Source organism: Stegodyphus dumicola, chromosome 7 (assembly GCF_044657685.1).
Source record: "Stegodyphus dumicola isolate Sdum_Otavi_A_Nest chromosome 7, ASM4465768v1".
In the NCBI taxonomy this organism is placed as follows: domain Eukaryota; kingdom Metazoa; phylum Arthropoda; class Arachnida; order Araneae; family Eresidae; genus Stegodyphus; species Stegodyphus dumicola.
Window position 1 is genome coordinate 78,344,851 of NC_140774.1, and position 14,407 is coordinate 78,359,257.

General features: G+C 31.2%; 1 long non-coding RNA gene across 1 annotated transcript in view; it reads right to left on the bottom strand.

Moving 5' to 3' along the window:
- The window catches only part of LOC146996240 (uncharacterized), a 506,022-nt gene that overhangs the window by 33,841 nt on the left and 457,774 nt on the right, over window positions 1-14,407 (bottom strand). The gene's annotated exons all lie outside the window — the stretch shown is intronic.

Consider the following 14,407-nt stretch of genomic DNA (forward strand, 5'->3'; position numbering starts at 1 on the left):
TTCGTAATGAGAATAGTTAAGAAATTTTCCAGCTGCTGAAATCACCAGTAGTTGCATTTTGTTACAATTTACTCACATCTGACAAGTGACTATGTACAACTTTTCAGAACATTGCTAAAAACAACAAACAAAAATCTTAACTCTGGAAATACTCCAAATTTATAAAGCCACAGTAGCTGCTCATAGATAAATTTGTCACGTGAACTGAAAAGCATTATCCATTACACTTACTAAGTACTCATCAATCAGCCTACACCTTATAAAACGCCTATTACCTACTTTACTTTACATTACTTTGATGATTGCCAACAAAGAGAATGAGCTCGTACTTCTAGGAAATATTATCGATGATAAATTAGTAATAAATAATATGCGTTTAAAAATATTTTTATACAGTAAGCTTTTATTTAAATTGTCTTCGATAATTAATGCATTAAAAGGAGAAAAATAATTTATCATATAGTTTAACAGGAATAATAGATTAAATAACTCTATATACACAATTAATCAGCAGTTTTACATTGCTGATAATATGAGACGTCAGTGATAAATTAAAAAAGATAATAGCTTATACATGTGACTATGGAATTGAGTTAATAATTTAATTATTTATGCGTAACTTGTTCCTTTATTATTCGTGACATAAAATCGCTAAATTAATTCTGTAAATAGAATTATTAAATCTATTATTACTATTAAAATATATGATACATTATTTTTCTGCTTTAAATGCATTAATTAGCATATCCATTTTAAATAAAGCTTTATTGTATAAAACCCTTTTTTAATTGTATTTTCTGTTTCTGAACCTCCGTTTCACGTTATCAATGATATAAATTTTAGTCATTATTCAAACACAAGGACTAAATTATAAGAAAATTTCGAAACAGAGAAAATGAACTGAACATCATTCAGTGAATGAAGAAATCGCTTTGAATATGCATTTTCGGAAATTGGGTGCATTAATAATGTTAACAACGAACATTTTAATTGAAGCTAAAATGAAAAAAATCTGATGTTGACAACGCATGGCTTTCTTTTACGGACTATTAAATTATACATAATTTTTCCAGTTAAAAACAATTTTTACAATTAACATGAATGCAGACTTAGCTTATACGCAAAACCAAGTAATTCGGCCAGTGAGCAAGAAGATAGATTTTCTGTGCACTAAACTGAAAGTTTTAATTTTTGTCCTACTCGGCAGTAAGACACTGAAGTTGGGGCAGAAACTGACTGAATTCACTATGCTACTAAAGAGATTCAGATATAAACAAATGGCGGTTCGTTTGGCTTAGTAGCGGTAAAAAGCTTAACTAGAATTTAAGAACAACATAATTTAACCTTCTTTTAAACCAAAAAATGCACAATTTATCAACATATAAGAATGAAATACCTGAGCTCACCGAGCCAAGTAACAGATTGAGTGTATATATATAAAGGGAAAAAAGGAGGTGCACAGCTACATGTTATAACAGTCCCATGCACAAAATTTTATCATTCCGAGGCACCCATTTTTGAGTTATGAGATATTCATACATATGTACGTACGTACAGACGTCACGAAAAAATCTCTTCTGAATCCGTTTTACAATCTGATTGGGCGAAAAGAGTTCTTTATTCTGACTCCACGTATTGATCTCACGCAAAAACATCGTTCAAATCGATTCGAGAGCTGTCAAAGTGGATATTTTCGCTGAAATATGATACCCGAAATTTTTGGCTATTACAACACTTCCTTTACTTCGTACAAGGAAGTAAAAAGAACATCGCCAATTCATCATTAGGTGCGTCAAAATGGCAAACTTCGTCATTAAGTCAGGGCTTAATTTCTAAAGTCAGAAGTGCCGGAGCCCTGTGGAAGACCGTTAGGAAAGAAGAACAAGAATAAAATAAATAAAATCATTAATAATTAAAAAATTAAATCATTAATCATTAAAATAATTTAAAAAAATTGAAAGGTTTCAGATTTTAAATTACGTCCAAAGGGACTTATTTTACTATTTTGTGTGTCACCTTTATTTAATAAATATCATATTCTTCGCACTTAAACCATAAAATTCAGTTCAAGAGCAGTATCGCAAAATAATTTTAAATTGAGCATATCATCATAATTTCCGATACACAGTCTCACGCGCTGAAGATAAAAATGTTTTTTTCTATACAACGTTGCCATTGCTCACTTTGAAATCCTTGAGTTTGTTAATCAAAAATTAGTTAAAGTTTTACAAAATATGAAATTCCAAATAAAACAAATTCCAAATTTCAAATTTGGGCTTCCAGATGCCCATATTCACAGTAGGATTTGCGTCATTCAATATTGAATGGCTCTAGGTACCGTTGTTTTATCACTATGCGAGAAACATGCATGAATTAATGCAGATTCTTCACTATTTAATTTCTTCAAGTATAATACAGGCGATAATATTTGGTGGCAACAGTTTGAAAAGTAAAACGGACATTCAGAGTGATTCGACGCAAAATCGTAAAACGAAAACAATAGGGCCTCAGGGACAAAGCCCCTTTCCACTATTAACTAAAGAAATTAAATAAATAAAATTTAATAAAATATGAAGAAACAAAATGAAATATGCGATTTTTGGAATTTTATTACTAAAATAAAATTTTCGAGATCAAATTTCTACTGAAATTATTGTTCAGTTGCATAAAACGAGTGCTGCTGCCTTCTTATTTAGGGCTCTGCCTAGAATTATGATATATCCTAAAAAGTAAGAAGCGGGCTTCGGTGGGTTCCGGCGCAATTTAAGCTCTGCATTAAGTGGGAAAAGATAGCAAACTCAAAACGCTGGTTTAGACTGCAAGACTTCCTTAAATGCAGAACATAGTTCAACTAACTTTCTTTTTATATAACTTTTGTTTTAAAATATCTGATGTGGACTCCAAATGACTTCATTGTACGGCCTATTAAATTATACACATTTTTGCTGCATTTCATTTAAACATATTTCCCCGAATTTTCATTTGAAATATATTTCTTATTCAACCAATTCAATTTTTACTTCGCGACAAGGAAAAAAAGTACATAAAACTCAAAACATTTTCATTAAAAATAATAAAATACAGAAATGCCTAACACCCCAAATAGAGTTAGATACCTTAAAAAAAATTACAATTAAAATTAGAATTAAATGAATGAAAATGAGGCAGAAAGACAGATGTTTCGGTGCACAAAACTTTTGGCCCCACTCGTCAAAAAGACACTGAAGTTGATGCAGAAATTGACTTAATTCGCTAGGCTAAGTTTCAAATGTAAACAAATGGCTGCGTCATTAGGCTTAGTGGAACTTAAACAACTTTTAAATTGTTGATAATTCTACAGCTATTGCATGCAGATTAAATAAAGGTGTAAAATCCTTAACCGATACAGAAGAACAATATAATTCAATCACTTTTAATGCAAAAATTACACAATTTACGTACATATAAGAATAAAAATCTTAGCTCACCGAGCCGGGTAACAGAGTGGATGTATATATATACATATATTTATATGCTTTTGGTGCCGTCGATTGCAACCAAAAAGGGAGATGCACATATACAGCAGTCCCCATACAAAATTTCAACCTTTTGAGGCTACGTGTTTTTGAATTATGCGAGATACGTACAAATGCACGAAAAAAAATCGCTTCTCAATCCATTTTAAATCCATTTTACAATCCGTCTAGGGAAAAAGAGTCCTCCGTACTTACAGATGTAACGCAAAAACATCATTCAAATGGAACTGACAGCTGTCAAAATGGATATTTTCGTTGAAATACGATACCCGAAATTTTTCGCAATTACAATACTTCTTCATAAAAGGAATTAAAAATGGCGAAAGGTTTGTTTTGTAATCTCTGAAAATTTCAAAGTTTTATATCCGATAGTATTTTAGATGTTGAAATTTTAAAATCATAAGCATCAAATAGTCTAAAAAATCGAGAGATTTTTTTTTTCTTCATTGAAAAGATATTTTACGCTGTATTCGATGGAGCAAGTAAGTCAATTCTGATATACTTGGTTCATTTATTAAAAGTTCATTCATTCTAAATGCGAAAAATCGTTTAAATAGTAAATTAAAAATTTTAATTCAAAATTTGAAAAAAAAATTCGCTTCACCACATTTCATTATCACTGACAAACAGTGTGTGTACAAAATTTGAAGGCGATTGGTTGTGAAGAAGTAGATAAAAAAGATTACCAAATTCCACCCACATCGGAACTCATGAATGAACTAAATAAAAGTTTACAAAAAGAAACAAAAATGCTTATTTATATCGAGATTGTTCCAAAACATGAAAGGAATATGTGATAAAAATGTTATGTGTTTGATCGAATTTTAAACTGAAGATATTTAAACTAAATTTTGAGAGAATTCATTTACAATAATCAAGGAATTCACTAATACTAGAAAATGACGGAAATGTGTAATTATCTAGTGGAACTGAATAATTATTGACAGAACTTATTGAATATTTAATTGCCATAGCTTGACAATCTTAATTTAGACATAATTAAACATGATGAGATTTTAAATTACAAGTGACGATTGAATTAAATCATGTGTAATCACACAATCAGCAGAATATGTCATAACATATCATTTAATTGAGCAGTGATAATATGAAATAAAATAGAGATTAAATTCCGTTTGATAGTTTATTTTTTATATAATATTTCATTAAAGATTGAAACTTTTGCTTATGGAGTAAAAAAAAGAGAGACATCAAGGGAAAAATAATCTTATAGTAAAAAATTCTATTCGTACAGGAGAATATGACTTTTCTGCTTTGTTTACATAAGTTTAAATTCTTCCAGATTTTATTTAAAGGCCACTTTTTCTAGTTAAGAGAAATACGTAAACATGAATATTTAAACTGAGCAGAATTCAATCTTAATTACAGTTCTATTCTTTTAATAATTAGTTCATATTTTGCAGTTTTTCAGTTATATAAAAAATATTACCGTATATACCCGCGTATAAGTCGAGATATTCTGGACAAAAAAAAGACTTCAAAGTGTGGGGGGGGTGTCGACTTATACGCAGAGCCATAAAAAATTAAAAGAATCGGAAGTTCAAAAATTTCATTATATAATGCAGTTGTTTTCTTCCCGCACTCAAATTGTCACTTACTTGAAGTAATTTCATGACTTAAATTATGTGACGAACTAATCACAGAGTTTCATACTTTAACTAGAGTAAGTTTCGATTAAACCAAAGAATTTTCGGCCCCCGAACAACCGATCAATATCGAGCAATAAAAAAGCTTCGCCAACACGCCAAGAAAAGAGAAATGCAGATAGTTTTTACGTACGTATAAGTCTTTATAATAGTTATTGTTCATTCATGAAATACTTTTGTTAACAGGCGTACACGTCAAAATTTAAAAAAAATAGCCCACGCAATAACTGAACAGTTTTGAATATTTCTTTTAACTTTTAAAAAGGGAAAATGCAGATAGATTTTACGTACGCGAATCTTTTCCGGAACAAATTCTAGAAGGTTACTATATACGATCAACTTCAAATTCTAGAAGGCAACATTAAAAAGCCCGATATTACATTAATTGCTCAGTGGGTTAAAGATGCTTGAAATGAAATACTCTCTGAAATGATTATAAAATCATTTAAAAAATGTTGTATTAGCAACGAACTAGACGGCACGGAAGATGATACTGTTTTTGAAAGTCAAAATGACGACGAAGGCTCTAGTAGTGATTGAAACAATACAGAGTTCGAGACTGAAAATATGTATGATGACGAGCCAATGACGACAGAAGAGTTCTTTGAAATGTTTGGCGAATCTGACCATGAATCGGACGTTGAAGGATTTTGATTTTGTTTATTTACCAAGGCATTTTTTATCGTATATTTACCTTTTTCTCAGATGATTCTGAATAAATGTAGTACTTAAAAAATTTTTTTCGAAGTTTCTCGATCGATTTCGGAAATAGGGGGTCGACTTATACGCGGGTTTCTTATTTTCTACGAATTTTTTATGTCGAAGGGGGATCGACTTATACGCGGTATCGACTTATACGTGGGTATATACGTTATTTTATGTATCTTGTACTGAAACATTTAATTTAATACGAACCAAGCGTAGTCTCTTCAGTTCAAATAAACAAGATTTTACTGTAGTCTGTAAACATACCAACGCATACAAGACTCTTGAAGCTACTGTTACATTCAGTAGCTTCAAGAATCTTGTATGCGTTGGTAGAATAAACTCACTAGCTCCAGAAAGACAGCGGGAGAATTTTCCTCAGGTATTTAAAGGCAGGCAGAGAAAGTCAGAAGAAAGTTGCAAATAGCTCTTTTATTCAATCACAAAGAGTTAACAGTTGATCTTATTTAAGCTTACATAAGCCAACACTTCAGACGTAACTTAAACAAGTAATGTTGAAATTAAAATAAATGTAATTTAGACTAGCCTAACGGCTCAAAGGATAGAGTAAACGCACAGGAAGGCTCTGCCTGGTAGAAGCTACAGCCTTCTGCGCCGAACGGCTCTCAACGCCACAGAATCAAATCGCTGTTAAGTCACGGTTACAACGTGGCTTCAAGCAGGCAGAATACGCTCTAAAATGAACTTGAGAAACCTTCGCTTAAATAACGCTTCTTTTTACCTTAATCTGAATAAACGCGCGCTATCTGATTTACATTCTGGCATGAAAAGCATGGGTGAAAAGGAAAGCGTCAGGAGAGTTGCTTTAACTCCAAATTATCTATTAGTCAAAATACATAAATAAATCCGCAAGATAATAAAATCAATTGAAGAGTTTGATTTGAGTAAAATTCAAAAACGTTCAGGATAATTCGAAGTATAGGACTCCAAGTAGAACATCAACCGTAAGATGACTTAAGTGCTTGTGGGCCTAAATTATATTCAAGACATGAATATTACAAAGAAATATGTTTATTTCTCGATTACAACATAGATCTTCATATCCTGTACACTCCTAACGCATAATTGCTTTCCTCATGAAAATCCTTTGAAATAGTTATTTGATTTTTCCCAACAATTAAATCATTTATCACAGAAAATATTCCCAAGCGGTAACTTAAACAGTAAAAGGCAGTGATACTCAGAGGAATCTTGCGAAGACAAATGATGGATCGTATAATTACGGGTCTCTAAGGCAACCAGGTATGGTTTGGGCAAATAAACAGAATTAGGTCATATAGTAATTTGTTATTGAAGTTGGATGTTAATATCCTTTTATTAGAAGTAATTATCCTGAGCATTATGTTGAAGGAATTATATGTTATTAACAATTTTGTCCGACAGAAATGCATAGTTAGAAAGGAAATTTCTAATGGAATAATCTTTCGGATTAGGGTCACAAATAATACACTTACAACGAAAATGTAAATAAAGTGTTTATTAGATTTCTGTATCATAAACTTCATTGTTAATCGCAAGAGTGTTTTATGTTAAATATGGCATATACGGCATATTTTTTAACAATTCCAAGATATTTTCATGTGTAAAGAAAAGGTGTTGAGTACGTCTGTGTAATTTTTTCTATAATCTCTGACATCAGTTTATATATATGTATATATATATATATATATCATATATATATATATCATATATATATATATATATATATATATATATAAACATTCTATGGAGTTTAAAACTTTAACTCTGGACCAGCAAAATACATATTAGAATTTCTGGAGGAATACTTTTAATAAAGTTTTAATAGTCTACAACATTTATTATTATATATGTCTGTATCGATGGAATAATCTATAGCGATACAGACATATATAATCATAAATGCCGTAGGCTTGGTCTACATTTTGAATCAGAACTTAGCAGAAGAAAAATCTTGCGGTCGTAGTATGAATAAGTGATAACCATTTACTTATTTTTAATTTATATACCAAAACGTATTTACGACTTGAAGGAAGGCAGAGTTAAGTGTTAGCAAACGAGTAGAGTGAGAAATGTTATTAAAAAAATAAAATATTGCGCATATGTTAATCGATGTGTAGTTAGATTTCCCTTGATCTTTGTCAACTGATCTTGCTATTAGTTTTAGAGCAATAATTTTTTCTCTCTCACAAATAAAATTTCATCAATGATAAATAGGATTTGCGTAAATAGAATTATTAATAGTCTTAACTATCGTTTGTAATACACTTTCAAATTACTCCTAAAGATGGTATTGGGCCCTTTAAAATTACTATATCATAAAAGAAGCACACAATAATCCTGAAATTTGCATAATATACAGAATATTCTGACATATACAAGTAATTGCCATTTCACGGCGTTTCCAAATTGCAAACAAAAATAATGACACGTCGGAGTAGTATAAAATCGAAAACTGAAATGCTGATTTTTTATTCGGAGTTTGCGTTTTCTCTTTGCTTTCCGTGATTGAGATCATGCTATGTCTCTTGTAAGGGAGAATTCAAACGAACATGGTTCAAAATTCGATCACGAGAGAACCATACTCTAGTGGATTATCGAACTGTGCAGTTAGTTGCTACACTAATTACCATGAGAACTTGCAATTATGAGAACCTGAGTAGACAGACATCTTATCCGCATCGCTGTTAGAGATCTATAGCCTAATCACATGGCTTCTGTCCCAAAACTGGGTTCGTTAAATAATACCACTTTTTTGCACGTATGACACGACGACTTCTCCAGTACGATGGATTTTTAAAAGGTGACCAATATTTGGGCTTCTTTTGATGCTATAGTGCAAGAAAATCAATGTCAACAGAGATATGTTTAACGACACACTTGGATGCATTTATAGCGTTTTGATGACGTTTTTGTTTACAATATTATGATGGTCATATGCCAGTGAGGAGGCACCGAGGAGAACGAAACCTGAAGACTTGCTTGCTTCGCCATCATACCAGTCCAGTATGAGTTGCTAATATGGGACGGTGATGTAGTCATTAGTGACGCTGACTGCCATCCCTATGTGCTCGGGATCCAGTCCCGGAGAAGGCATGGATGTCTGCATAGTGTTTGAGTGGCAATGAGACACCCAAAATACAAGGTTAGCCACAAATCCTCTTAAGAGATTGGTGGTAGGGAAAGAGGGCTGGTAAATCCTTGGACCGCCTCTAGGTTATTCTCCCTCGAAATTAGCTTAACACGTAGCTAAGTTCAGCAATACCTCAATCACCTGCGGTACCAAAGAATTGCCGGCCGATCTTCTACCTGTACCTGATATGCAATACTTTTGGGCAAATATCCTATTCAACATTATTCAGTATTCGACATTTGAATTAGCCGCCATGATATTACTCATGTTTTAATGACTGTAGCTGCATTATGTTTCCGAGGCTTTCATCGCCAGTCCTTTTAACAGGAAAAATAAGACAATATGTTGCGTACGCTGTCTTACGTTTCTTCAGTACACAAGATGCTAGATTCTTCTGCTGCCAAGCATGCTTCCAATTTTATCACCAACTGGAAAATTCTTATCAATGGTTGTAGAGAGAACTTTACGACTACATCCGCAAGTGCTACATATGACATAGAACAGAAGCCACATGGACTGCAATACCCGTAACTACCATCCAGTCCGTCGGACATCTTGCCCCAGTCGTATAACAGCTGCTCTTTTTGCCAAAAGCGCGCGCTGAGGGTATTGATTTTTACATGTTTTCACGTCAAAATTGCTTCAAATTTTAACCATTTCATTCTTCCTTTATAATGTATTTGTAAATAAATACGGTTGTGATAATTGTTTCTAACCATGATCTAGCGTTATTAATGGTCAGTAGTGTGTAATAATATATAATAAACCAGTTAAAACTGTAAAAAACTAGTAAAAATTTTAACTATATATAAAGGTTACTTCTGAAATACTACATTAAGAATATCATATCAATAGCAGCATATTAAGAAATTTGAAGATATTTTAAAAGGGCATTTAATTCTCTTTTATGTTCTTAGTATTATAGTCCTCCATAAAAAATAATAAAGGTAAACTAATTAAATATTTGGCCCACAATTTCTAAAACAGTTTGAAACAGAACTCCTGTCTTTAATTTCTAACTTTTAGAAAAATTAAAATCAGTTTACTGATCATTAGTTTAAATTTTTCAGATTTCTTTCGCATATAAGAAGTCTTAACACATCAGCACTTTCAAGTATTCCTTTCAAGTAGTAGAGAGAAGCTCATTTGCTATTCAATGTATATTAAACGAGATGAGACCAGCGAAACGAGACATAAGGTGCTGGTTAATAAAACTTTTAGAACTTATTGCTGTTAAAACAGATTAATTCTTCTTAGCCAAATTAAAAATTTTAGTCTTTTAAATATCCTGTACTTTAATACCGATTTTATGCGGTACAAGCCACAAGAAGGCACTAAACACAAATTTAAAGAATGCAGTATATTGCACTGATCCAAATGATTTTGATAAGTATGTATAATTTATTCTATCTCTTGTATATTTTTGAGTGTTGATTACAAAAATGAAGTTTGAGCTTTCTTTCATATATACATTTTTTTCTGAATAATACGAAATTACTTCACTCAGATTTACTGAAACATTTCCGGCACAATAAGAGCCCAGGGTTTTCTTGAATGATATCGATTGTATTTCGCAGCCTTAGTACTAATTCCTCTAAGCAGACTTGAAAACTGTGCTGCTTCACAATAAGAAACAATACTCATCAGCTCATGTAACTCATGTATGTAACATAAAAGAACCATATGAAAAATATATAAAACCGTAATAAACGGAATTATAACGTAAATATTTTGCTAATCACTGTCAAATATGACAGTTCTTTTTGGAAAATATAAGACAATTTTAATACATTTTACATGGATTATAACTGGGATATATTGAATTCTTCTTCTTACGCAGGTACAATAGCCAAAAATTATTACGATATAAAAAAATTACAATATAAAAAGACATTCCTCCAAAAAAGAAAAAAGGCGGAACGGGAAGAGAAAAATGCCATTTACAGCCACTTGTTAAATTTGAAAATATCTCATTGCCTTCCTTGCACATAAAATCTAGTTTAGAGTTTTATGAAACCAATGGATCCTAATGTGGAGGCATTTTTATTTCCTAAGAATAAATTTTCGAACATCAGTGAAGTGAAATTAAAGGAAGGCATATTTTTAGGTCCTCTTATCAATGGAATGATGAAAGATAAAATATTTGAAAGCAAAGTGGTTACAAGCTTTTCCTACATGTCTGAAAATTATAGGGAAATATGTCAATAACATTGATGTAGCATATCATTTAAAGTACTGGTTTTAGACTGTCACCTTGATCTTTCCCCAAACTTCGTCTTTTTGTCTGGTAAACATTCCAACGAGACACTAAACAAATTGAAAGATGATACCGAGGGAAGTATATAAGGTATTTCTCCCACTTCCCTAGCGTGCCTTCGTGGTGTAGCGTTTCAGTACGCTGGGCCGGTATTCCAGAAGTCCGTGGTTCTATTCCCGGCGAAGGCGGTTGCTATTCTTCATCTTGTCTGCTTTCAAAAAAAGACTTAATGTCTCTACAAAGGCGTCCGAACTAAAAGGGTTGTGGAAGATGATTCTCCGCACCCAGGATTTGGCGACTAGGTCCCCTAAAACCTAGTCGCCTTTTAAAAAGGGGAGTACATAAGGTATTTTTCCCACTTCCCTAACTAAGTATTCAGCTTCACCTTTTACGCCAGTTTCTTTAATTGCTTCAACAGGATTTATGTACTTTCATCAATGACATCAAATTATTACAGTTAGTGGAGTCAATAGGTTAGAATCTGACATTATATACATAATCAAATATTGAAACTTTTCCTTTAATGCAATGGGACCTTTAAGAAAATGGATTAATGGGTGCACGGTTCTGCAACGCAGTCACCCATAAAATATAGTCGCAATATTAGAAAAAGGAAACATAAAACGAAATCGTCATATTTTCATTCTACAGACACATTCCGGTGCTTTAAAATTTACTATCTAAACAGTGCATCATTAAACTGCAGCTATATTTCTTGGCGTTTACAAAAATCTAAACATGCATCTCTTCAAATTATTCCATAACTGTAATTTTCTGTACGAGATATTCTTTTGCTTTCACTTTTTGGTATTTACGCTACATTCATTATTCTAAAATTCAAAATATATTATCTCCTGATTTGAAAGATGCATTTTAGGATATTGCTTTAAAATATTCTGAGTAAAAACTGCGATTTTTATCAATGATGCGAAGCTTATTGTTGTGATTTTGAATGTAACATCAAGTACTTCTGTTTTAGCAAATTTCTATAAATTTTTATTCCGTTTGAGAGAATATGTAAATATTTAAAAAAAAAGGAAAATATAATAATTATATCATTTAATTTAAAATAGTTTTGAATTTATTAATTTTGTGATTTCATTTTATTGCATTATTTTTCCACTAAGATATACTTAACGTTTTCAGAGCAATGGAATGACTAAGTAAAGAAGGCAATTAAAACTATTACCACTGAACCGAAAATCCGCTATTTAATTATTGTTATCACATTAGGATAATGCTGTTTCTTGTGGCGATTATTTCAAATTAAAATTTTATGCGATTTGAAATTATATTTTCATCTGAAATATGCAGAGAATTTTAAAATTTGTCAAACATATTAATTAGAGAGTCATTAAAATTTGATGTAATAGTTATTATAACTTTCAATTATTAATAAACCTTTTTACTTATTTTGAAAGCGAGATAAATATGGAAATTGATTGATAATAATGTAATTTTTTAATATAAGTACAGAAAATTAGAAAATTATATAAAATTTTTATTTTGAGCATTGTTAAAATGAGTAAAATGTATTATTGATTTATAAGTAGGCCAGTTATAATAAAACTGAATGAGTAATAAAAAAATTCGAAATATTTAAAAGCCAGTAATATTTGAAATTATGATATGGCTAGTTTAATTTTATAAATGGGCAATTCACTGTAAAATATAGATTATGCTGCTGAAAAGTAGAGTTAGAATGTTATTTCTGTGTTTGAATTCATTCTGTTCATTTTACCTTTTCATATAGAGAATTAAAAGACTTCCACTTGTAAGAATGAATTATTAGAATAAGATAACTTATAAACCACTTAAAAGAATAAATGAATTATTAGAATTTCTTCATTTTGCAATATTTTATTGCAATTCAACGTTATATAAGAAACGAATGCTTTTCGCAGTAACTGCCCGAGCCCCCTTTTAGTATACTGTTGAAAGGTTAAGGAAGATTTCCCTAATTTCATACGGATTTTTAAAAAAGAATTATAGGAGGTCTCATTTAATAGCAGATAAAGAACTAGAATGGAATGGAAATATAACTAAGAATGAAACTGAAATTTTTATAGGAATTTCAACATTTATAATTTTAAAAGATAGACTATAAATATGAAAATTAGAATATTATGTATTTTTATAATTGTTATAATGCACCGAAATAAACTGATATGCAAAAATGTTTATATGGATAAGTATGAAAAGATTTTGAAAAGCCATTCAGTAAGAATCAAGGTAACTCTTTGAACTCTAGACAAAGCCTTATTGAAACTGTACTAAATGCTGAAATTTCAATAGTATTCCTTGAAAATTCTCAGAATTTAAAAGAAAAATCCTATTTAACTTTTAAATATAAAATACTCTGCATCTAGCATATGAGAAATACTTCAAGTACCAGATTCAGTTGAGTTATTTGGTGAGCGGAATAAATAGTGTTTTTACACTATCGTCAAATCAGAGGCAATAAATTGGAGGGAAAGCGCATTTACTTTTCTTAAGACACTAAGTTGTTTGTATTATACCACATTAAAGGTTTGTAAGGTATTTTCTCCCTCCTATCCTTAACCGACGTGTCTTCGGGAGCTCCGGAGTTCAAATCCCGCGTTCTACAGTTTTCTGACACCGAGAAATTCGAAATGACTCTGTGTTTGTGCTAAAAAGCACAAACCGCGTTAGCCCAGAAGAGCTATTAATTTCATTTTGGCATTTTGCGTTGTTTCACTGTAAATGTCGGTTCACTTTTCAAATTGTTACCACCAAATATTACCGTTCTGTGTTATATTTAAAGAAATTAAATAATTAAGAATCTGCATAAATGTATGTATGCTTCTCGCATTGTGATAAAACAACGGTACCTAAAGCCATCAAATTTTAAATAACGTAATCTTCCAACGAATATGGGCATCTGGAAGTCCTAATGTGGAATTTGTTTTTTTTTCCCCTAAAAATATTTTCTTGACAACTACGCTTAAAATTCGTTGCATCAATGCATGTGTTACGATTAGCTTATTCCAGTTCTTCGAAAGCTAATGTATGTAATTTTGTTCATAAGTTTTCGTATACTTTATTTAGTTAATTTTTTCCAACTATTAATTATTTAATCAATTTGATTTCAGTATTTACTTTATTTTCT